The sequence below is a fragment of the Eleutherodactylus coqui genome, unplaced genomic scaffold (assembly GCF_035609145.1).
Source record: "Eleutherodactylus coqui strain aEleCoq1 unplaced genomic scaffold, aEleCoq1.hap1 HAP1_SCAFFOLD_514, whole genome shotgun sequence".
Lineage (NCBI taxonomy): Eukaryota > Metazoa > Chordata > Amphibia > Anura > Eleutherodactylidae > Eleutherodactylus > Eleutherodactylus coqui.
The window spans coordinates 1-23853 of record NW_027102092.1 but is presented as its reverse complement, the minus strand read 5'-3'; the positions used below and the strand labels follow the sequence as shown (position 1 = coordinate 23853).

Genomic DNA, 23853 nt, shown 5'->3' with positions numbered 1-23853 from the left:
GGGGGCCCGGAGCCCTAGGGGGCCCATAAAGTCTCTCTTCCCCACATTGTAAACCAATGCTATCAATGACGCTTTATAGTTTGGGGGCCCAGTTCCAGACTTTGTACTGGGGCCCCGCAGCTTCAAGTTACACCTCCGGATCAGGATAATGCTAGGCCATTCCAACCAGCCTGTGTGTGTGACCTGCAGTCGCTGGTAGTCGAAAAGCGGCCGGCCCCGGATGCGCGCTTCAGAGTGGACAGACAGCAGCGGACCCCCAATCACACAGGCCCAAGGCTTGCTATGTAGCACGGAATACCTCATTGGACTGCAGCACTCCACGCGGGCTGAGATACACGCTCCACGTGGGATGGGCAGTATTCGTCCATGAAGATCCAGGCCAACGTTTAGAGATGGAGCAACACTCGCGGAGCAAAGAACTCCAACGAACGGACGCCTACTTTACAAGGATGTATTGCTTTATTCAATGCATGGACACAGAAACAGTTCAACCGCTCGATTACAGACCGCAGTCAATACAGTAAAGAAAGAAATGTGTCTGTTTAATGTAAACTTGCATGGAGCTCGTTTGTCAGCCACTGACTGAATGCTGCTGCTGCATGTCTAAAACGTGGTCTGACGTTACACGCACCACCAGGGATAAGGCCTTGCCTATAAGCATTCCCCAGCTGGCAAAAACCGAACCTCCCTGCCTATTCCTCACCATGGAAGAACGGAACCTACCTTTTTATTAAAAAAAGAAAGCCACAGCAGCAGCCAACTCGATTTTGAGTAGGCCGCTGTCTCCCCCTTGTGTGCTGCATAAAAAATGCACTCCACTAAAAATAGCAATGATCCACGAAATAGAGCGTATGGAGAGAATGAGGCTTCCAGATGAGCCGTCAGGCTATGATAAATTGTATCACACCTGGGCGATATGGATAGATGCCCGGAGCTCACCCCTATTTACCAAGTGGTTACAGACAGGGACATGTGAGTAACACGTTTAAAACCACAATCGTAAAGAGAAACAACAATTCCGGAGCCCCGCCCCCCCCCCTTTTTGTTTTATTTTTCTTTCTCCCGTGTCATAGATACCTACCCCCCGCCTTACCCTCCCCTCATTCCCCTGTTTGTAGACCTTATAAAATATCACAGACAAACATGATATAGTTCAACTCGAAATTGATTTATTAAGTTTCATTGTCAAAGTTAATTTTACATTGCTTTGAGATAAGGCAAAAGTTTCCCCCCCCTCCATGAAACCAATAAAACCTATATTGAATAAAATAAAAATGATGCAGTTACCGGTAGTTCTGCAGCTTCTTGGTGGAAATAAAGACCATCTCCCGTCTCCCAGCTGCAGCAGAGACTGACTGAAATGGCTGCCAAGCCCCGGTATTAATGCTTCTAAATTGATGACATCACAAAGGAGTGACATCGTCAGCCTTCCAAACACCTGGCTCAATTGCATACAGTATGTATGTATGTATGCATGTATGTGAGAGTGAGTCTATCTATCTATCTATCTATCTATCTATCTATCTTTATTAATTATGTAGAATATAGATATGGATTATTTCTAAATTACAGATTTTGTAGATATAGAATTAAAGATAGATTTAAGATTGTGTGTGTGTGTGTGTGTGTGTGTGTGTGTGTGTGTGTGTGTGTGTGTGTGTGTGTGTATATATAATGTATATATGTAAAAAAAAATATAAAATCTGTAGTTATGTATGTATGTATTGTATGGCGGGCGGGCAAAAAAGGCCTGCTGTATGTTTTTAAGTTCTTCGGATGACCATGCCGCTCTAATATTCTCCTTACTAGGGTCTACTAATGCTGGCCCAGGGGAAGGCAATAAAGCCCTATGGGGCCGAAGCCAATTTCCCTTATTTTAGGTTAAAAGTTTCCCATCCGTCCCCACTGGAAATGCGGCCGGCCGAAGAGATCCCTCCAACCCGACCGACCGACGCACCTTCAGAGACAAACTAGTGCTTGCTTCTAGTGTCATCGCCGCTTAACCATCCTTTGTAGGGAGCTGACGAGTCCTGCAGTAGCAGCAGCAGCAGGCTCTGCAAGCCTAGGATGCGTGAGCACGGGTGCAAAGAGGAAGGACTGAGGGTGTGAGGCTGGCGCGGTTGAGAAGGACGTGGGGCGGGGCTATGGAAAGTTTTAATAGCTCTCCCAGCTGCCTGGGTGCATTGTGTATGGAAAGTTTTAATAGCTCTCCCAGCTGCCTGGGTGCATTGTGGGTGCGCCCAGAGTGCTGGCTGAGCGTGTTGCCTCAAGCCTTGGAAGTGGAGTTGGGCGGGCCGGGCTACAGGTGAAACCCATTTCGGGTTATCGCTTCTCGGCCTTTTGGCTAAGATCAAGTGTAGTATCTGTTCTTATCAGTTTAATATCTGATACGTCCCCTATCTGGGGACCATATATTAAATGGATTTTTAGAACAGGGAGCTGGAAAAAGAGCTTGCTCTGTCCACTCCACGCATTGACCTGGTATTGCAGTACCTCCAGGACCGGTGCACCCCCTTTCCTACAGCAGTTTCCAAAAGCAGAAAAACAAAACCGACGAGCAAGAGGTGCAGCGCAGCTGTGGCGGCGGCTGCTGCTACCACCCAAGCACTTTGATTGACACTCAGCCCGTCTGCTCGCAACATTGTATCCACTGAGCAGCTGCGTCTGCCAGAGTGTGCACAGCACAGGTACAACTGGAAGCAAAACACACACACACACACACACCAGTTCATATGGCAGCCGCACTCTATAGTTCGTACCTACCGCTGCGCTAATAGCCAAGTTGGAAACATCGGGCAGGCACAGCGTATCCTGGCAGCCTGCGTCTGTATGCTCCACGTATTCGGGTCATGGGTGTATGTGCAGGGGGCCCGGAGCCCTAGGGGGCCCATAAAGTCTCTCTTCCCCACATTGTAAACCAATGCTATCAATGACGCTTTATAGTTTGGGGGCCCAGTTCCAGACTTTGTACTGGGGCCCCGCAGCTTCAAGTTACACCTCCGGATCAGGATAATGCTAGGCCATTCCAACCAGCCTGTGTGTGTGACCTGCAGTCGCTGGTAGTCGAAAAGCGGCCGGCCCCGGATGCGCGCTTCAGAGTGGACAGACAGCAGCGGACCCCCAATCACACAGGCCCAAGGCTTGCTATGTAGCACGGAATACCTCATTGGACTGCAGCACTCCACGCGGGCTGAGATACACGCTCCACGTGGGATGGGCAGTATTCGTCCATGAAGATCCAGGCCAACGTTTAGAGATGGAGCAACACTCGGGGAGCAAAGAACTCCAACGAACGGACGCCTACTTTACAAGGATGTATTGCTTTATTCAATGCATGGACACAGAAACAGTTCAACCGCTCGATTACAGACCGCAGTCAATACAGTAAAGAAAGAAATGTGTCTGTTTAATGTAAACTTGCATGGAGCTCGTTTGTCAGCCACTGACTGAATGCTGCTGCTGCATGTCTAAAACGTGGTCTGACGTTACACGCACCACCAGGGATAAGGCCTTGCCTATAAGCATTCCCCAGCTGGCAAAAACCGAACCTCCCTGCCTATTCCTCACCATGGAAGAACGGAACCTACCTTTTTTTTAAAAAAAGAAAGCCACAGCAGCAGCCAACTCGATTTTGGTAGGCCGCTGTCTCCCCCTTGTGTGCTGCATAAAAAATGCACTCCACTAAAAATAGCAATGATCCACGAAATAGAGCGTATGGAGAGAATGAGGCTTCCAGATGAGCCGTCAGGCTATGATAAATTGTATCACACCTGGGCGATATGGATAGATGCCCGGAGCTCACCCCTATTTACCAAGTGGTTACAGACAGGGACATGTGAGTAACACGTTTAAACCACAATCGTAAAGAGAAACAACAATTCCGGAGCCCGCCCCCCCCCCCTTTTTGTTTTATTTTTTCTTTCTCCCGTGTCATAGATACCTACCCCCCCCTTACCCTCCCCTCATTCCCCTGTTTGTAGACCTTATAAAATATCACAGACAAACATGATATAGTTCAACTCGAAATTGATTTATTAAGTTTCATTGTCAAAGTTAATTTTACATTGCTTTGAGATAAGGCAAAAGTTTCCCCCCCTCCATGAAACCAATAAAACCTATATTGAATAAAATAAAAATGATGCAGTTACCGGTAGTTCTGCAGCTTCTTGGTGGAAATAAAGACCATCTCCCGTCTCCCAGCTGCAGCAGAGACTGACTGAAATGGCTGCCAAGCCCGGTATTAATGCTTCTAAATTGATGACATCACAAAGGAGTGACATCGTCAGCCTTCCAAACACCTGGCTCAATTGCATACAGTATGTATGTATGTATGCATGTATGTGAGTGAGTCTATCTATCTATCTATCTATCTATCTATCTATCTTTATTAATTATGTAGAATATAGATATGGATTATTTCTAAATTACAGATTTTGTAGATATAGATTAAAGATAGATTTAAGATTGTGTGTGTGTGTGTGTGTGTGTGTGTGTGTGTGTGTGTGTGTGTGTGTGTGTGTGTGTATATATAATGTATATATGTAAAAAAAAATATAAAATCTGTAGTTATGTATGTATGTATGTATGGCGGGCGGGCAAAAAAGGCCTGCTGTATGTTTTTAAGTTCTTCGGATGACCATGCCGCTCTAATATTCTCCTTACTAGGGTCTACTAATGCTGGCCCAGGGGAAGGCAATAAAGCCCTATGGGGCCGAAGCCAATTTCCCTTATTTTAGGTTAAAAGTTTCCATCCGTCCCCACTGGAAATGCGGCCGGCCGAAGAGATCCCTCCAACCGACCGACCGACGCACCTTCAGAGACAAACTAGTGCTTGCTTCTAGTGTCATCGCCGGCTTAACCATCCTTTGTAGGGAGCTGACGAGTCCTGCAGTAGCAGCAGCAGCAGGCTCTGCAAGCCTAGGATGCGTGAGCACGGTGCAAGAGGAAGGACTGAGGGTGTGAGGCTGGGCGCGGTTGAGAAGGCGTGGGGCGGGGCTATGGAAAGTTTTAATAGCTCTCCCAGCTGCCTGGGTGCATTGTGGGTGCGCCCAGAGTGCTGGCTGAGCGTGTTGCCTCAAGCCTTGGAAGTGGAGTTGGGCGGGCCGGGCTACAGGTGAAACCCATTTCGGGTTATCGCTTCTCGGCCTTTTGGCTAAGATCAAGTGTAGTATCTGTTCTTATCAGTTTAATATCTGATACGTCCCCTATCTGGGGACCATATATTAAATGGATTTTTAGAACAGGGAGCTGGAAAAAGAGCTTGCTCTGTCCACTCCACGCATTGACCTGGTATTGCAGTACCTCCAGGACCGGTGCACCCCCTTTCCTACAGCAGTTTCCAAAAGCAGAAAAACAAAACCGACGAGCAAGAGGTGCAGCGCAGCTGTGGCGGCGGCTGCTGCTACCACCCAAGCACTTTGATTGACACTCAGCCCGTCTGCTCGCAACATTGTATCCACTGAGCAGCTGCGTCTGCCAGAGTGTGCACAGCACAGGTACAACTGGAAGCAAAACACACACACACACACACACCAGTTCATATGGCAGCCGCACTCTATAGTTCGTACCTACCGCTGCGCTAATAGCCAAGTTGGAAACATCGGGCAGGCACAGCGTATCCTGGCAGCCTGCGTCTGTATGCTCCACGTATTCGGGTCATGGGTGTATGTGCAGGGGGCCCGGAGCCCTAGGGGGCCCATAAAGTCTCTCTTCCCCACATTGTAAACCAATGCTATCAATGACGCTTTATAGTTTGGGGGCCCAGTTCCAGACTTTGTACTGGGGCCCCGCAGCTTCAAGTTACACCTCCGGATCAGGATAATGCTAGGCCATTCCAACCAGCCTGTGTGTGTGACCTGCAGTCGCTGGTAGTCGAAAAGCGGCCGGCCCCGGATGCGCGCTTCAGAGTGGACAGACAGCAGCGGACCCCCAATCACACAGGCCCAAGGCTTGCTATGTAGCACGGAATACCTCATTGGACTGCAGCACTCCACGCGGGCTGAGATACACGCTCCACGTGGGATGGGCAGTATTCGTCCATGAAGATCCAGGCCAACGTTTAGAGATGGAGCAACACTCGGGGAGCAAAGAACTCCAACGAACGGACGCCTACTTTACAAGGATGTATTGCTTTATTCAATGCATGGACACAGAAACAGTTCAACCGCTCGATTACAGACCGCAGTCAATACAGTAAAGAAAGAAATGTGTCTGTTTAATGTAAACTTGCATGGAGCTCGTTTGTCAGCCACTGACTGAATGCTGCTGCTGCATGTCTAAAACGTGGTCTGACGTTACACGCACCACCAGGGATAAGGCCTTGCCTATAAGCATTCCCCAGCTGGCAAAAACCGAACCTCCCTGCCTATTCCTCACCATGGAAGAACGGAACCTACCTTTTTTTTAAAAAAAGAAAGCCACAGCAGCAGCCAACTCGATTTTGGTAGGCCGCTGTCTCCCCCTTGTGTGCTGCATAAAAAATGCACTCCACTAAAAATAGCAATGATCCACGAAATAGAGCGTATGGAGAGAATGAGGCTTCCAGATGAGCCGTCAGGCTATGATAAATTGTATCACACCTGGGCGATATGGATAGATGCCCGGAGCTCACCCCTATTTACCAAGTGGTTACAGACAGGGACATGTGAGTAACACGTTTAAACCACAATCGTAAAGAGAAACAACAATTCCGGAGCCCGCCCCCCCCCCCTTTTTGTTTTATTTTTTCTTTCTCTCCGTGTCATAGATACCTACCCCCCCCTTACCCTCCCCTCATTCCCCTGTTTGTAGACCTTATAAAATATCACAGACAAACATGATATAGTTCAACTCGAAATTGATTTATTAAGTTTCATTGTCAAAGTTAATTTTACATTGCTTTGAGATAAGGCAAAAGTTTCCCCCCCTCCATGAAACCAATAAAACCTATATTGAATAAAATAAAAATGATGCAGTTACCGGTAGTTCTGCAGCTTCTTGGTGGAAATAAAGACCATCTCCCGTCTCCCAGCTGCAGCAGAGACTGACTGAAATGGCTGCCAAGCCCGGTATTAATGCTTCTAAATTGATGACATCACAAAGGAGTGACATCGTCAGCCTTCCAAACACCTGGCTCAATTGCATACAGTATGTATGTATGTATGCATGTATGTGAGTGAGTCTATCTATCTATCTATCTATCTATCTATCTATCTTTATTAATTATGTAGAATATAGATATGGATTATTTCTAAATTACAGATTTTGTAGATATAGATTAAAGATAGATTTAAGATTGTGTGTGTGTGTGTGTGTGTGTGTGTGTGTGTGTGTGTGTGTGTGTGTGTGTGTGTGTGTATATATAATGTATATATGTAAAAAAAAATATAAAATCTGTAGTTATGTATGTATGTATGTATGGCGGGCGGGCAAAAAAGGCCTGCTGTATGTTTTTAAGTTCTTCGGATGACCATGCCGCTCTAATATTCTCCTTACTAGGGTCTACTAATGCTGGCCCAGGGGAAGGCAATAAAGCCCTATGGGGCCGAAGCCAATTTCCCTTATTTTAGGTTAAAAGTTTCCATCCGTCCCCACTGGAAATGCGGCCGGCCGAAGAGATCCCTCCAACCGACCGACCGACGCACCTTCAGAGACAAACTAGTGCTTGCTTCTAGTGTCATCGCCGGCTTAACCATCCTTTGTAGGGAGCTGACGAGTCCTGCAGTAGCAGCAGCAGCAGGCTCTGCAAGCCTAGGATGCGTGAGCACGGTGCAAGAGGAAGGACTGAGGGTGTGAGGCTGGGCGCGGTTGAGAAGGCGTGGGGCGGGGCTATGGAAAGTTTTAATAGCTCTCCCAGCTGCCTGGGTGCATTGTGGGTGCGCCCAGAGTGCTGGCTGAGCGTGTTGCCTCAAGCCTTGGAAGTGGAGTTGGGCGGGCCGGGCTACAGGTGAAACCCATTTCGGGTTATCGCTTCTCGGCCTTTTGGCTAAGATCAAGTGTAGTATCTGTTCTTATCAGTTTAATATCTGATACGTCCCCTATCTGGGGACCATATATTAAATGGATTTTTAGAACAGGGAGCTGGAAAAAGAGCTTGCTCTGTCCACTCCACGCATTGACCTGGTATTGCAGTACCTCCAGGACCGGTGCACCCCCTTTCCTACAGCAGTTTCCAAAAGCAGAAAAACAAAACCGACGAGCAAGAGGTGCAGCGCAGCTGTGGCGGCGGCTGCTGCTACCACCCAAGCACTTTGATTGACACTCAGCCCGTCTGCTCGCAACATTGTATCCACTGAGCAGCTGCGTCTGCCAGAGTGTGCACAGCACAGGTACAACTGGAAGCAAAACACACACACACACACACACCAGTTCATATGGCAGCCGCACTCTATAGTTCGTACCTACCGCTGCGCTAATAGCCAAGTTGGAAACATCGGGCAGGCACAGCGTATCCTGGCAGCCTGCGTCTGTATGCTCCACGTATTCGGGTCATGGGTGTATGTGCAGGGGGCCCGGAGCCCTAGGGGGCCCATAAAGTCTCTCTTCCCCACATTGTAAACCAATGCTATCAATGACGCTTTATAGTTTGGGGGCCCAGTTCCAGACTTTGTACTGGGGCCCCGCAGCTTCAAGTTACACCTCCGGATCAGGATAATGCTAGGCCATTCCAACCAGCCTGTGTGTGTGACCTGCAGTCGCTGGTAGTCGAAAAGCGGCCGGCCCCGGATGCGCGCTTCAGAGTGGACAGACAGCAGCGGACCCCCAATCACACAGGCCCAAGGCTTGCTATGTAGCACGGAATACCTCATTGGACTGCAGCACTCCACGCGGGCTGAGATACACGCTCCACGTGGGATGGGCAGTATTCGTCCATGAAGATCCAGGCCAACGTTTAGAGATGGAGCAACACTCGGGGAGCAAAGAACTCCAACGAACGGACGCCTACTTTACAAGGATGTATTGCTTTATTCAATGCATGGACACAGAAACAGTTCAACCGCTCGATTACAGACCGCAGTCAATACAGTAAAGAAAGAAATGTGTCTGTTTAATGTAAACTTGCATGGAGCTCGTTTGTCAGCCACTGACTGAATGCTGCTGCTGCATGTCTAAAACGTGGTCTGACGTTACACGCACCACCAGGGATAAGGCCTTGCCTATAAGCATTCCCCAGCTGGCAAAAACCGAACCTCCCTGCCTATTCCTCACCATGGAAGAACGGAACCTACCTTTTTTTTAAAAAAAGAAAGCCACAGCAGCAGCCAACTCGATTTTGGTAGGCCGCTGTCTCCCCCTTGTGTGCTGCATAAAAAATGCACTCCACTAAAAATAGCAATGATCCACGAAATAGAGCGTATGGAGAGAATGAGGCTTCCAGATGAGCCGTCAGGCTATGATAAATTGTATCACACCTGGGCGATATGGATAGATGCCCGGAGCTCACCCCTATTTACCAAGTGGTTACAGACAGGGACATGTGAGTAACACGTTTAAACCACAATCGTAAAGAGAAACAACAATTCCGGAGCCCGCCCCCCCCCCCTTTTTGTTTTATTTTTTCTTTCTCCCGTGTCATAGATACCTACCCCCCCCTTACCCTCCCCTCATTCCCCTGTTTGTAGACCTTATAAAATATCACAGACAAACATGATATAGTTCAACTCGAAATTGATTTATTAAGTTTCATTGTCAAAGTTAATTTTACATTGCTTTGAGATAAGGCAAAAGTTTCCCCCCCTCCATGAAACCAATAAAACCTATATTGAATAAAATAAAAATGATGCAGTTACCGGTAGTTCTGCAGCTTCTTGGTGGAAATAAAGACCATCTCCCGTCTCCCAGCTGCAGCAGAGACTGACTGAAATGGCTGCCAAGCCCGGTATTAATGCTTCTAAATTGATGACATCACAAAGGAGTGACATCGTCAGCCTTCCAAACACCTGGCTCAATTGCATACAGTATGTATGTATGTATGCATGTATGTGAGTGAGTCTATCTATCTATCTATCTATCTATCTATCTATCTTTATTAATTATGTAGAATATAGATATGGATTATTTCTAAATTACAGATTTTGTAGATATAGATTAAAGATAGATTTAAGATTGTGTGTGTGTGTGTGTGTGTGTGTGTGTGTGTGTGTGTGTGTGTGTGTGTGTGTGTGTATATATAATGTATATATGTAAAAAAAAATATAAAATCTGTAGTTATGTATGTATGTATGTATGGCGGGCGGGCAAAAAAGGCCTGCTGTATGTTTTTAAGTTCTTCGGATGACCATGCCGCTCTAATATTCTCCTTACTAGGGTCTACTAATGCTGGCCCAGGGGAAGGCAATAAAGCCCTATGGGGCCGAAGCCAATTTCCCTTATTTTAGGTTAAAAGTTTCCATCCGTCCCCACTGGAAATGCGGCCGGCCGAAGAGATCCCTCCAACCGACCGACCGACGCACCTTCAGAGACAAACTAGTGCTTGCTTCTAGTGTCATCGCCGGCTTAACCATCCTTTGTAGGGAGCTGACGAGTCCTGCAGTAGCAGCAGCAGCAGGCTCTGCAAGCCTAGGATGCGTGAGCACGGTGCAAGAGGAAGGACTGAGGGTGTGAGGCTGGGCGCGGTTGAGAAGGCGTGGGGCGGGGCTATGGAAAGTTTTAATAGCTCTCCCAGCTGCCTGGGTGCATTGTGGGTGCGCCCAGAGTGCTGGCTGAGCGTGTTGCCTCAAGCCTTGGAAGTGGAGTTGGGCGGGCCGGGCTACAGGTGAAACCCATTTCGGGTTATCGCTTCTCGGCCTTTTGGCTAAGATCAAGTGTAGTATCTGTTCTTATCAGTTTAATATCTGATACGTCCCCTATCTGGGGACCATATATTAAATGGATTTTTAGAACAGGGAGCTGGAAAAAGAGCTTGCTCTGTCCACTCCACGCATTGACCTGGTATTGCAGTACCTCCAGGACCGGTGCACCCCCTTTCCTACAGCAGTTTCCAAAAGCAGAAAAACAAAACCGACGAGCAAGAGGTGCAGCGCAGCTGTGGCGGCGGCTGCTGCTACCACCCAAGCACTTTGATTGACACTCAGCCCGTCTGCTCGCAACATTGTATCCACTGAGCAGCTGCGTCTGCCAGAGTGTGCACAGCACAGGTACAACTGGAAGCAAAACACACACACACACACACACCAGTTCATATGGCAGCCGCACTCTATAGTTCGTACCTACCGCTGCGCTAATAGCCAAGTTGGAAACATCGGGCAGGCACAGCGTATCCTGGCAGCCTGCGTCTGTATGCTCCACGTATTCGGGTCATGGGTGTATGTGCAGGGGGCCCGGAGCCCTAGGGGGCCCATAAAGTCTCTCTTCCCCACATTGTAAACCAATGCTATCAATGACGCTTTATAGTTTGGGGGCCCAGTTCCAGACTTTGTACTGGGGCCCCGCAGCTTCAAGTTACACCTCCGGATCAGGATAATGCTAGGCCATTCCAACCAGCCTGTGTGTGTGACCTGCAGTCGCTGGTAGTCGAAAAGCGGCCGGCCCCGGATGCGCGCTTCAGAGTGGACAGACAGCAGCGGACCCCCAATCACACAGGCCCAAGGCTTGCTATGTAGCACGGAATACCTCATTGGACTGCAGCACTCCACGCGGGCTGAGATACACGCTCCACGTGGGATGGGCAGTATTCGTCCATGAAGATCCAGGCCAACGTTTAGAGATGGAGCAACACTCGGGGAGCAAAGAACTCCAACGAACGGACGCCTACTTTACAAGGATGTATTGCTTTATTCAATGCATGGACACAGAAACAGTTCAACCGCTCGATTACAGACCGCAGTCAATACAGTAAAGAAAGAAATGTGTCTGTTTAATGTAAACTTGCATGGAGCTCGTTTGTCAGCCACTGACTGAATGCTGCTGCTGCATGTCTAAAACGTGGTCTGACGTTACACGCACCACCAGGGATAAGGCCTTGCCTATAAGCATTCCCCAGCTGGCAAAAACCGAACCTCCCTGCCTATTCCTCACCATGGAAGAACGGAACCTACCTTTTTTTTAAAAAAAGAAAGCCACAGCAGCAGCCAACTCGATTTTGGTAGGCCGCTGTCTCCCCCTTGTGTGCTGCATAAAAAATGCACTCCACTAAAAATAGCAATGATCCACGAAATAGAGCGTATGGAGAGAATGAGGCTTCCAGATGAGCCGTCAGGCTATGATAAATTGTATCACACCTGGGCGATATGGATAGATGCCCGGAGCTCACCCCTATTTACCAAGTGGTTACAGACAGGGACATGTGAGTAACACGTTTAAACCACAATCGTAAAGAGAAACAACAATTCCGGAGCCCGCCCCCCCCCCCTTTTTGTTTTATTTTTTCTTTCTCCCGTGTCATAGATACCTACCCCCCCCTTACCCTCCCCTCATTCCCCTGTTTGTAGACCTTATAAAATATCACAGACAAACATGATATAGTTCAACTCGAAATTGATTTATTAAGTTTCATTGTCAAAGTTAATTTTACATTGCTTTGAGATAAGGCAAAAGTTTCCCCCCCTCCATGAAACCAATAAAACCTATATTGAATAAAATAAAAATGATGCAGTTACCGGTAGTTCTGCAGCTTCTTGGTGGAAATAAAGACCATCTCCCGTCTCCCAGCTGCAGCAGAGACTGACTGAAATGGCTGCCAAGCCCGGTATTAATGCTTCTAAATTGATGACATCACAAAGGAGTGACATCGTCAGCCTTCCAAACACCTGGCTCAATTGCATACAGTATGTATGTATGTATGCATGTATGTGAGTGAGTCTATCTATCTATCTATCTATCTATCTATCTATCTTTATTAATTATGTAGAATATAGATATGGATTATTTCTAAATTACAGATTTTGTAGATATAGATTAAAGATAGATTTAAGATTGTGTGTGTGTGTGTGTGTGTGTGTGTGTGTGTGTGTGTGTGTGTGTGTGTGTGTGTGTGTATATATAATGTATATATGTAAAAAAAAATATAAAATCTGTAGTTATGTATGTATGTATGTATGGCGGGCGGGCAAAAAAGGCCTGCTGTATGTTTTTAAGTTCTTCGGATGACCATGCCGCTCTAATATTCTCCTTACTAGGGTCTACTAATGCTGGCCCAGGGGAAGGCAATAAAGCCCTATGGGGCCGAAGCCAATTTCCCTTATTTTAGGTTAAAAGTTTCCATCCGTCCCCACTGGAAATGCGGCCGGCCGAAGAGATCCCTCCAACCGACCGACCGACGCACCTTCAGAGACAAACTAGTGCTTGCTTCTAGTGTCATCGCCGGCTTAACCATCCTTTGTAGGGAGCTGACGAGTCCTGCAGTAGCAGCAGCAGCAGGCTCTGCAAGCCTAGGATGCGTGAGCACGGTGCAAGAGGAAGGACTGAGGGTGTGAGGCTGGGCGCGGTTGAGAAGGCGTGGGGCGGGGCTATGGAAAGTTTTAATAGCTCTCCCAGCTGCCTGGGTGCATTGTGGGTGCGCCCAGAGTGCTGGCTGAGCGTGTTGCCTCAAGCCTTGGAAGTGGAGTTGGGCGGGCCGGGCTACAGGTGAAACCCATTTCGGGTTATCGCTTCTCGGCCTTTTGGCTAAGATCAAGTGTAGTATCTGTTCTTATCAGTTTAATATCTGATACGTCCCCTATCTGGGGACCATATATTAAATGGATTTTTAGAACAGGGAGCTGGAAAAAGAGCTTGCTCTGTCCACTCCACGCATTGACCTGGTATTGCAGTACCTCCAGGACCGGTGCACCCCCTTTCCTACAGCAGTTTCCAAAAGCAGAAAAACAAAACCGACGAGCAAGAGGTGCAGCGCAGCTGTGGCGGCGGCTGCTGCTACCACCCAAGCACTTTGATTGACACTCAGCCCGTCTGCTCGCAACATTGTATCCACTGAGCAGCTGCGTCTGCCAGAGTGTGCACAGCACAGGTACAACTGGAAGCAAAACACACACACACACACACACCAGTTCATATGGCAGCCGCACTCTATAGTTCGTACCTACCGCTGCGCTAATAGCCAAGTTGGAAACATCGGGCAGGCACAGCGTATCCTGGCAGCCTGCGTCTGTATGCTCCACGTATTCGGGTCATGGGTGTATGTGCAGGGGGCCCGGAGCCCTAGGGGGCCCATAAAGTCTCTCTTCCCCACATTGTAAACCAATGCTATCAATGACGCTTTATAGTTTGGGGGCCCAGTTCCAGACTTTGTACTGGGGCCCCGCAGCTTCAAGTTACACCTCCGGATCAGGATAATGCTAGGCCATTCCAACCAGCCTGTGTGTGTGACCTGCAGTCGCTGGTAGTCGAAAAGCGGCCGGCCCCGGATGCGCGCTTCAGAGTGGACAGACAGCAGCGGACCCCCAATCACACAGGCCCAAGGCTTGCTATGTAGCACGGAATACCTCATTGGACTGCAGCACTCCACGCGGGCTGAGATACACGCTCCACGTGGGATGGGCAGTATTCGTCCATGAAGATCCAGGCCAACGTTTAGAGATGGAGCAACACTCGGGGAGCAAAGAACTCCAACGAACGGACGCCTACTTTACAAGGATGTATTGCTTTATTCAATGCATGGACACAGAAACAGTTCAACCGCTCGATTACAGACCGCAGTCAATACAGTAAAGAAAGAAATGTGTCTGTTTAATGTAAACTTGCATGGAGCTCGTTTGTCAGCCACTGACTGAATGCTGCTGCTGCATGTCTAAAACGTGGTCTGACGTTACACGCACCACCAGGGATAAGGCCTTGCCTATAAGCATTCCCCAGCTGGCAAAAACCGAACCTCCCTGCCTATTCCTCACCATGGAAGAACGGAACCTACCTTTTTTTTAAAAAAAGAAAGCCACAGCAGCAGCCAACTCGATTTTGGTAGGCCGCTGTCTCCCCCTTGTGTGCTGCATAAAAAATGCACTCCACTAAAAATAGCAATGATCCACGAAATAGAGCGTATGGAGAGAATGAGGCTTCCAGATGAGCCGTCAGGCTATGATAAATTGTATCACACCTGGGCGATATGGATAGATGCCCGGAGCTCACCCCTATTTACCAAGTGGTTACAGACAGGGACATGTGAGTAACACGTTTAAACCACAATCGTAAAGAGAAACAACAATTCCGGAGCCCGCCCCCCCCCCCTTTTTGTTTTATTTTTTCTTTCTCCCGTGTCATAGATACCTACCCCCCCCTTACCCTCCCCTCATTCCCCTGTTTGTAGACCTTATAAAATATCACAGACAAACATGATATAGTTCAACTCGAAATTGATTTATTAAGTTTCATTGTCAAAGTTAATTTTACATTGCTTTGAGATAAGGCAAAAGTTTCCCCCCCTCCATGAAACCAATAAAACCTATATTGAATAAAATAAAAATGATGCAGTTACCGGTAGTTCTGCAGCTTCTTGGTGGAAATAAAGACCATCTCCCGTCTCCCAGCTGCAGCAGAGACTGACTGAAATGGCTGCCAAGCCCGGTATTAATGCTTCTAAATTGATGACATCACAAAGGAGTGACATCGTCAGCCTTCCAAACACCTGGCTCAATTGCATACAGTATGTATGTATGTATGCATGTATGTGAGTGAGTCTATCTATCTATCTATCTATCTATCTATCTATCTTTATTAATTATGTAGAATATAGATATGGATTATTTCTAAATTACAGATTTTGTAGATATAGATTAAAGATAGATTTAAGATTGTGTGTGTGTGTGTGTGTGTGTGTGTGTGTGTGTGTGTGTGTGTGTGTGTGTGTGTGTGTATATATAATGTATATATGTAAAAAAAAATATAAAATCTGTAGTTATGTATGTATGTATGTATGGCGGGCGGGCAAAAAAGGCCTGCTGTATGTTTTTAAGTTCTTCGGATGACCATGCCGCTCTAATATTCTCCTTACTAGGGTCTACTAATGCTGGCCCAGGGGAAGGCAATAAAGCCCTATGGGGCCGAAGCCAATTTCCCTTATTTTAGGTTAAAAGTTTCCATCCGTCCCCACTGGAAATGCGGCCGGCCGAAGAGATCCCTCCAACCGACCGACCGACGCACCTTCAGAGACAAACTAGTGCTTGCTTCTAGTGTCATCGCCGGCTTAACCATCCTTTGTAGGGAGCTGACGAGTCCTGCAGTAGCAGCAGCAGCAGGCTCTGCAAGCCTAGGATGCGTGAGCACGGTGCAAGAGGAAGGACTGAGGGTGTGAGGCTGGGCGCGGTTGAGAAGGCGTGGGGCGGGGCTATGGAAAGTTTTAATAGCTCTCCCAGCTGCCTGGGTGCATTGTGGGTGCGCCCAGAGTGCTGGCTGAGCGTGTTGCCTCAAGCCTTGGAAGTGGAGTTGGGCGGGCCGGGCTACAGGTGAAACCCATTTCGGGTTATCGCTTCTCGGCCTTTTGGCTAAGATCAAGTGTAGTATCTGTTCTTATCAGTTTAATATCTGATACGTCCCCTATCTGGGGACCATATATTAAATGGATTTTTAGAACAGGGAGCTGGAAAAAGAGCTTGCTCTGTCCACTCCACGCATTGACCTGGTATTGCAGTACCTCCAGGACCGGTGCACCCCCTTTCCTACAGCAGTTTCCAAAAGCAGAAAAACAAAACCGACGAGCAAGAGGTGCAGCGCAGCTGTGGCGGCGGCTGCTGCTACCACCCAAGCACTTTGATTGACACTCAGCCCGTCTGCTCGCAACATTGTATCCACTGAGCAGCTGCGTCTGCCAGAGTGTGCACAGCACAGGTACAACTGGAAGCAAAACACACACACACACACACACCAGTTCATATGGCAGCCGCACTCTATAGTTCGTACCTACCGCTGCGCTAATAGCCAAGTTGGAAACATCGGGCAGGCACAGCGTATCCTGGCAGCCTGCGTCTGTATGCTCCACGTATTCGGGTCATGGGTGTATGTGCAGGGGGCCCGGAGCCCTAGGGGGCCCATAAAGTCTCTCTTCCCCACATTGTAAACCAATGCTATCAATGACGCTTTATAGTTTGGGGGCCCAGTTCCAGACTTTGTACTGGGGCCCCGCAGCTTCAAGTTACACCTCCGGATCAGGATAATGCTAGGCCATTCCAACCAGCCTGTGTGTGTGACCTGCAGTCGCTGGTAGTCGAAAAGCGGCCGGCCCCGGATGCGCGCTTCAGAGTGGACAGACAGCAGCGGACCCCCAATCACACAGGCCCAAGGCTTGCTATGTAGCACGGAATACCTCATTGGACTGCAGCACTCCACGCGGGCTGAGATACACGCTCCACGTGGGATGGGCAGTATTCGTCCATGAAGATCCAGGCCAACGTTTAGAGATGGAGCAACACTCGGGGAGCAAAGAACTCCAACGAACGGACGCCTACTTTACAAGGATGTATTGCTTTATTCAATGCATGGACACAGAAACAGTTCAACCGCTCGATTACAGACCGCAGTCAATACAGTAAAGAAAGAAATGTGTCTGTTTAATGTAAACTTGCATGGAGCTCGTTTGTCAGCCACTGACTGAATGCTGCTGCTGCATGTCTAAAACGTGGTCTGACGTTACACGCACCACCAGGGATAAGGCCTTGCCTATAAGCATTCCCCAGCTGGCAAAAACCGAACCTCCCTGCCTATTCCTCACCATGGAAGAACGGAACCTACCTTTTTTTTAAAAAAAGAAAGCCACAGCAGCAGCCAACTCGATTTTGGTAGGCCGCTGTCTCCCCCTTGTGTGCTGCATAAAAAATGCACTCCACTAAAAATAGCAATGATCCACGAAATAGAGCGTATGGAGAGAATGAGGCTTCCAGATGAGCCGTCAGGCTATGATAAATTGTATCACACCTGGGCGATATGGATAGATGCCCGGAGCTCACCCCTATTTACCAAGTGGTTACAGACAGGGACATGTGAGTAACACGTTTAAACCACAATCGTAAAGAGAAACAACAATTCCGGAGCCCGCCCCCCCCCCCTTTTTGTTTTATTTTTTCTTTCTCCCGTGTCATAGATACCTACCCCCCCCTTACCCTCCCCTCATTCCCCTGTTTGTAGACCTTATAAAATATCACAGACAAACATGATATAGTTCAACTCGAAATTGATTTATTAAGTTTCATTGTCAAAGTTAATTTTACATTGCTTTGAGATAAGGCAAAAGTTTCCCCCCCTCCATGAAACCAATAAAACCTATATTGAATAAAATAAAAATGATGCAGTTACCGGTAGTTCTGCAGCTTCTTGGTGGAAATAAAGACCATCTCCCGTCTCCCAGCTGCAGCAGAGACTGACTGAAATGGCTGCCAAGCCCGGTATTAATGCTTCTAAATTGATGACATCACAAAGGAGTGACATCGTCAGCCTTCCAAACACCTGGCTCAATTGCATACAGTATGTATGTATGTATGCATGTATGTGAGTGAGTCTATCTATCTATCTATCTATCTATCTATCTATCTTTATTAATTATGTAGAATATAGATATGGATTATTTCTAAATTACAGATTTTGTAGATATAGATTAAAGATAGATTTAAGATTGTGTGTGTGTGTGTGTGTGTGTGTGTGTGTGTGTGTGTGTGTGTGTGTGTGTGTGTGTATATATAATGTATATATGTAAAAAAAAATATAAAATCTGTAGTTATGTATGTATGTATGTATGGCGGGCGGGCAAAAAAGGCCTGCTGTATGTTTTTAAGTTCTTCGGATGACCATGCCGCTCTAATATTCTCCTTACTAGGGTCTACTAATGCTGGCCCAGGGGAAGGCAATAAAGCCCTATGGGGCCGAAGCCAATTTCCCTTATTTTAGGTTAAAAGTTTCCATCCGTCCCCACTGGAAATGCGGCCGGCCGAAGAGATCCCTCCAACCGACCGACCGACGCACCTTCAGAGACAAACTAGTGCTTGCTTCTAGTGTCATCGCCGGCTTAACCATCCTTTGTAGGGAGCTGACGAGTCCTGCAGTAGCAGCAGCAGCAGGCTCTGCAAGCCTAGGATGCGTGAGCACGGTGCAAGAGGAAGGACTGAGGGTGTGAGGCTGGGCGCGGTTGAGAAGGCGTGGGGCGGGGCTATGGAAAGTTTTAATAGCTCTCCCAGCTGCCTGGGTGCATTGTGGGTGCGCCCAGAGTGCTGGCTGAGCGTGTTGCCTCAAGCCTTGGAAGTGGAGTTGGGCGGGCCGGGCTACAGGTGAAACCCATTTCGGGTTATCGCTTCTCGGCCTTTTGGCTAAGATCAAGTGTAGTATCTGTTCTTATCAGTTTAATATCTGATACGTCCCCTATCTGGGGACCATATATTAAATGGATTTTTAGAACAGGGAGCTGGAAAAAGAGCTTGCTCTGTCCACTCCACGCATTGACCTGGTATTGCAGTACCTCCAGGACCGGTGCACCCCCTTTCCTACAGCAGTTTCCAAAAGCAGAAAAACAAAACCGACGAGCAAGAGGTGCAGCGCAGCTGTGGCGGCGGCTGCTGCTACCACCCAAGCACTTTGATTGACACTCAGCCCGTCTGCTCGCAACATTGTATCCACTGAGCAGCTGCGTCTGCCAGAGTGTGCACAGCACAGGTACAACTGGAAGCAAAACACACACACACACACACACCAGTTCATATGGCAGCCGCACTCTATAGTTCGTACCTACCGCTGCGCTAATAGCCAAGTTGGAAACATCGGGCAGGCACAGCGTATCCTGGCAGCCTGCGTCTGTATGCTCCACGTATTCGGGTCATGGGTGTATGTGCAGGGGGCCCGGAGCCCTAGGGGGCCCATAAAGTCTCTCTTCCCCACATTGTAAACCAATGCTATCAATGACGCTTTATAGTTTGGGGGCCCAGTTCCAGACTTTGTACTGGGGCCCCGCAGCTTCAAGTTACACCTCCGGATCAGGATAATGCTAGGCCATTCCAACCAGCCTGTGTGTGTGACCTGCAGTCGCTGGTAGTCGAAAAGCGGCCGGCCCCGGATGCGCGCTTCAGAGTGGACAGACAGCAGCGGACCCCCAATCACACAGGCCCAAGGCTTGCTATGTAGCACGGAATACCTCATTGGACTGCAGCACTCCACGCGGGCTGAGATACACGCTCCACGTGGGATGGGCAGTATTCGTCCATGAAGATCCAGGCCAACGTTTAGAGATGGAGCAACACTCGGGGAGCAAAGAACTCCAACGAACGGACGCCTACTTTACAAGGATGTATTGCTTTATTCAATGCATGGACACAGAAACAGTTCAACCGCTCGATTACAGACCGCAGTCAATACAGTAAAGAAAGAAATGTGTCTGTTTAATGTAAACTTGCATGGAGCTCGTTTGTCAGCCACTGACTGAATGCTGCTGCTGCATGTCTAAAACGTGGTCTGACGTTACACGCACCACCAGGGATAAGGCCTTGCCTATAAGCATTCCCCAGCTGGCAAAAACCGAACCTCCCTGCCTATTCCTCACCATGGAAGAACGGAACCTACCTTTTTTTTAAAAAAAGAAAGCCACAGCAGCAGCCAACTCGATTTTGGTAGGCCGCTGTCTCCCCCTTGTGTGCTGCATAAAAAATGCACTCCACTAAAAATAGCAATGATCCACGAAATAGAGCGTATGGAGAGAATGAGGCTTCCAGATGAGCCGTCAGGCTATGATAAATTGTATCACACCTGGGCGATATGGATAGATGCCCGGAGCTCACCCCTATTTACCAAGTGGTTACAGACAGGGACATGTGAGTAACACGTTTAAACCACAATCGTAAAGAGAAACAACAATTCCGGAGCCCGCCCCCCCCCCCTTTTTGTTTTATTTTTTCTTTCTCCCGTGTCATAGATACCTACCCCCCCCTTACCCTCCCCTCATTCCCCTGTTTGTAGACCTTATAAAATATCACAGACAAACATGATATAGTTCAACTCGAAATTGATTTATTAAGTTTCATTGTCAAAGTTAATTTTACATTGCTTTGAGATAAGGCAAAAGTTTCCCCCCCTCCATGAAACCAATAAAACCTATATTGAATAAAATAAAAATGATGCAGTTACCGGTAGTTCTGCAGCTTCTTGGTGGAAATAAAGACCATCTCCCGTCTCCCAGCTGCAGCAGAGACTGACTGAAATGGCTGCCAAGCCCGGTATTAATGCTTCTAAATTGATGACATCACAAAGGAGTGACATCGTCAGCCTTCCAAACACCTGGCTCAATTGCATACAGTATGTATGTATGTATGCATGTATGTGAGTGAGTCTATCTATCTATCTATCTATCTATCTATCTATCTTTATTAATTATGTAGAATATAGATATGGATTATTTCTAAATTACAGATTTTGTAGATATAGATTAAAGATAGATTTAAGATTGTGTGTGTGTGTGTGTGTGTGTGTGTGTGTGTGTGTGTGTGTGTGTGTGTGTGTGTGTGTTATATATAATGTATATATGTAAAAAAAAATATAAAATCTGTAGTTATGTATGTATGTATGTATGGCGGGCGGGCAAAAAAGGCCTGCTGTATGTTTTTAAGTTCTTCGGATGACCATGCCGCTCTAATATTCTCCTTACTAGGGTCTACTAATGCTGGCCCAGGGGAAGGCAATAAAGCCCTATGGGGCCGAAGCCAATTTCCCTTATTTTAGGTTAAAAGTTTCCATCCGTCCCCACTGGAAATGCGGCCGGCCGAAGAGATCCCTCCAACCGACCGACCGACGCACCTTCAGAGACAAACTAGTGCTTGCTTCTAGTGTCATCGCCGGCTTAACCATCCTTTGTAGGGAGCTGACGAGTCCTGCAGTAGCAGCAGCAGCAGGCTCTGCAAGCCTAGGATGCGTGAGCACGGTGCAAGAGGAAGGACTGAGGGTGTGAGGCTGGGCGCGGTTGAGAAGGCGTGGGGCGGGGCTATGGAAAGTTTTAATAGCTCTCCCAGCTGCCTGGGTGCATTGTGGGTGCGCCCAGAGTGCTGGCTGAGCGTGTTGCCTCAAGCCTTGGAAGTGGAGTTGGGCGGGCCGGGCTACAGGTGAAACCCATTTCGGGTTATCGCTTCTCGGCCTTTTGGCTAAGATCAAGTGTAGTATCTGTTCTTATCAGTTTAATATCTGATACGTCCCCTATCTGGGGACCATATATTAAATGGATTTTTAGAACAGGGAGCTGGAAAAAGAGCTTGCTCTGTCCACTCCACGCATTGACCTGGTATTGCAGTACCTCCAGGACCGGTGCACCCCCTTTCCTACAGCAGTTTCCAAAAGCAGAAAAACAAAACCGACGAGCAAGAGGTGCAGCGCAGCTGTGGCGGCGGCTGCTGCTACCACCCAAGCACTTTGATTGACACTCAGCCCGTCTGCTCGCAACATTGTATCCACTGAGCAGCTGCGTCTGCCAGAGTGTGCACAGCACAGGTACAACTGGAAGCAAAACACACACACACACACACACCAGTTCATATGGCAGCCGCACTCTATAGTTCGTACCTACCGCTGCGCTAATAGCCAAGTTGGAAACATCGGGCAGGCACAGCGTATCCTGGCAGCCTGCGTCTGTATGCTCCACGTATTCGGGTCATGGGTGTATGTGCAGGGGGCCCGGAGCCCTAGGGGGCCCATAAAGTCTCTCTTCCCCACATTGTAAACCAATGCTATCAATGACGCTTTATAGTTTGGGGGCCCAGTTCCAGACTTTGTACTGGGGCCCCGCAGCTTCAAGTTACACCTCCGGATCAGGATAATGCTAGGCCATTCCAACCAGCCTGTGTGTGTGACCTGCAGTCGCTGGTAGTCGAAAAGCGGCCGGCCCCGGATGCGCGCTTCAGAGTGGACAGACAGCAGCGGACCCCCAATCACACAGGCCCAAGGCTTGCTATGTAGCACGGAATACCTCATTGGACTGCAGCACTCCACGCGGGCTGAGATACACGCTCCACGTGGGATGGGCAGTATTCGTCCATGAAGATCCAGGCCAACGTTTAGAGATGGAGCAACACTCGGGGAGCAAAGAACTCCAACGAACGGACGCCTACTTTACAAGGATGTATTGCTTTATTCAATGCATGGACACAGAAACAGTTCAACCGCTCGATTACAGACCGCAGTCAATACAGTAAAGAAAGAAATGTGTCTGTTTAATGTAAACTTGCATGGAGCTCGTTTGTCAGCCACTGACTGAATGCTGCTGCTGCATGTCTAAAACGTGGTCTGACGTTACACGCACCACCAGGGATAAGGCCTTGCCTATAAGCATTCCCCAGCTGGCAAAAACCGAACCTCCCTGCCTATTCCTCACCATGGAAGAACGGAACCTACCTTTTTTTTAAAAAAAGAAAGCCACAGCAGCAGCCAACTCGATTTTGGTAGGCCGCTGTCTCCCCCTTGTGTGCTGCATAAAAAATGCACTCCACTAAAAATAGCAATGATCCACGAAATAGAGCGTATGGAGAGAATGAGGCTTCCAGATGAGCCGTCAGGCTATGATAAATTGTATCACACCTGGGCGATATGGATAGATGCCCGGAGCTCACCCCTATTTACCAAGTGGTTACAGACAGGGACATGTGAGTAACACGTTTAAACCACAATCGTAAAGAGAAACAACAATTCCGGAGCCCGCCCCCCCCCCCCCTTTTTGTTTTATTTTTTCTTTCTCCCGTGTCATAGATACCTACCCCCCCCTTACCCTCCCCTCATTCCCCTGTTTGTAGACCTTATAAAATATCACAGACAAACATGATATAGTTCAACTCGAAATTGATTTATTAAGTTTCATTGTCAAAGTTAATTTTACATTGCTTTGAGATAAGGCAAAAGTTTCCCCCCCTCCATGAAACCAATAAAACCTATATTGAATAAAATAAAAATGATGCAGTTACCGGTAGTTCTGCAGCTTCTTGGTGGAAATAAAGACCA

At 48.0% G+C, this 23853-nt stretch overlaps 8 non-coding genes across 8 annotated transcripts; all 8 read left to right on the top strand.

Moving 5' to 3' along the window:
* The first annotated feature begins 2324 nt into the window (after positions 1 to 2324).
* Positions 2325 to 2515, top strand: LOC136595525 (U2 spliceosomal RNA). The gene has a single exon (XR_010788728.1). It is a non-coding gene; the product is annotated as a U2 spliceosomal RNA (small nuclear RNA).
* A 2617-nt stretch (positions 2516 to 5132) lies between these two features.
* On the top strand, positions 5133 to 5323 carry LOC136595524 (U2 spliceosomal RNA). The gene has a single exon (XR_010788727.1). It is a non-coding gene; the product is annotated as a U2 spliceosomal RNA (small nuclear RNA).
* Positions 5324 to 7943: 2620 nt separating this feature from the next.
* On the top strand, positions 7944 to 8134 carry LOC136595523 (U2 spliceosomal RNA). The gene has a single exon (XR_010788726.1). It is a non-coding gene; the product is annotated as a U2 spliceosomal RNA (small nuclear RNA).
* Positions 8135 to 10751: 2617 nt separating this feature from the next.
* LOC136595546 (U2 spliceosomal RNA) lies at positions 10752 to 10942 on the top strand. The gene has a single exon (XR_010788746.1). It is a non-coding gene; the product is annotated as a U2 spliceosomal RNA (small nuclear RNA).
* Positions 10943 to 13561: 2619 nt separating this feature from the next.
* On the top strand, positions 13562 to 13752 carry LOC136595545 (U2 spliceosomal RNA). Its single transcript, XR_010788745.1, has one exon. It is a non-coding gene; the product is annotated as a U2 spliceosomal RNA (small nuclear RNA).
* A 2619-nt stretch (positions 13753 to 16371) lies between these two features.
* LOC136595544 (U2 spliceosomal RNA) lies at positions 16372 to 16562 on the top strand. Its single transcript, XR_010788744.1, has one exon. It is a non-coding gene; the product is annotated as a U2 spliceosomal RNA (small nuclear RNA).
* A 2617-nt stretch (positions 16563 to 19179) lies between these two features.
* Positions 19180 to 19370, top strand: LOC136595534 (U2 spliceosomal RNA). Its single transcript, XR_010788736.1, has one exon. It is a non-coding gene; the product is annotated as a U2 spliceosomal RNA (small nuclear RNA).
* A 2620-nt stretch (positions 19371 to 21990) lies between these two features.
* Positions 21991 to 22181, top strand: LOC136595522 (U2 spliceosomal RNA). The gene has a single exon (XR_010788725.1). It is a non-coding gene; the product is annotated as a U2 spliceosomal RNA (small nuclear RNA).
* The last annotated feature ends 1672 nt before the right edge of the window (positions 22182 to 23853 follow it).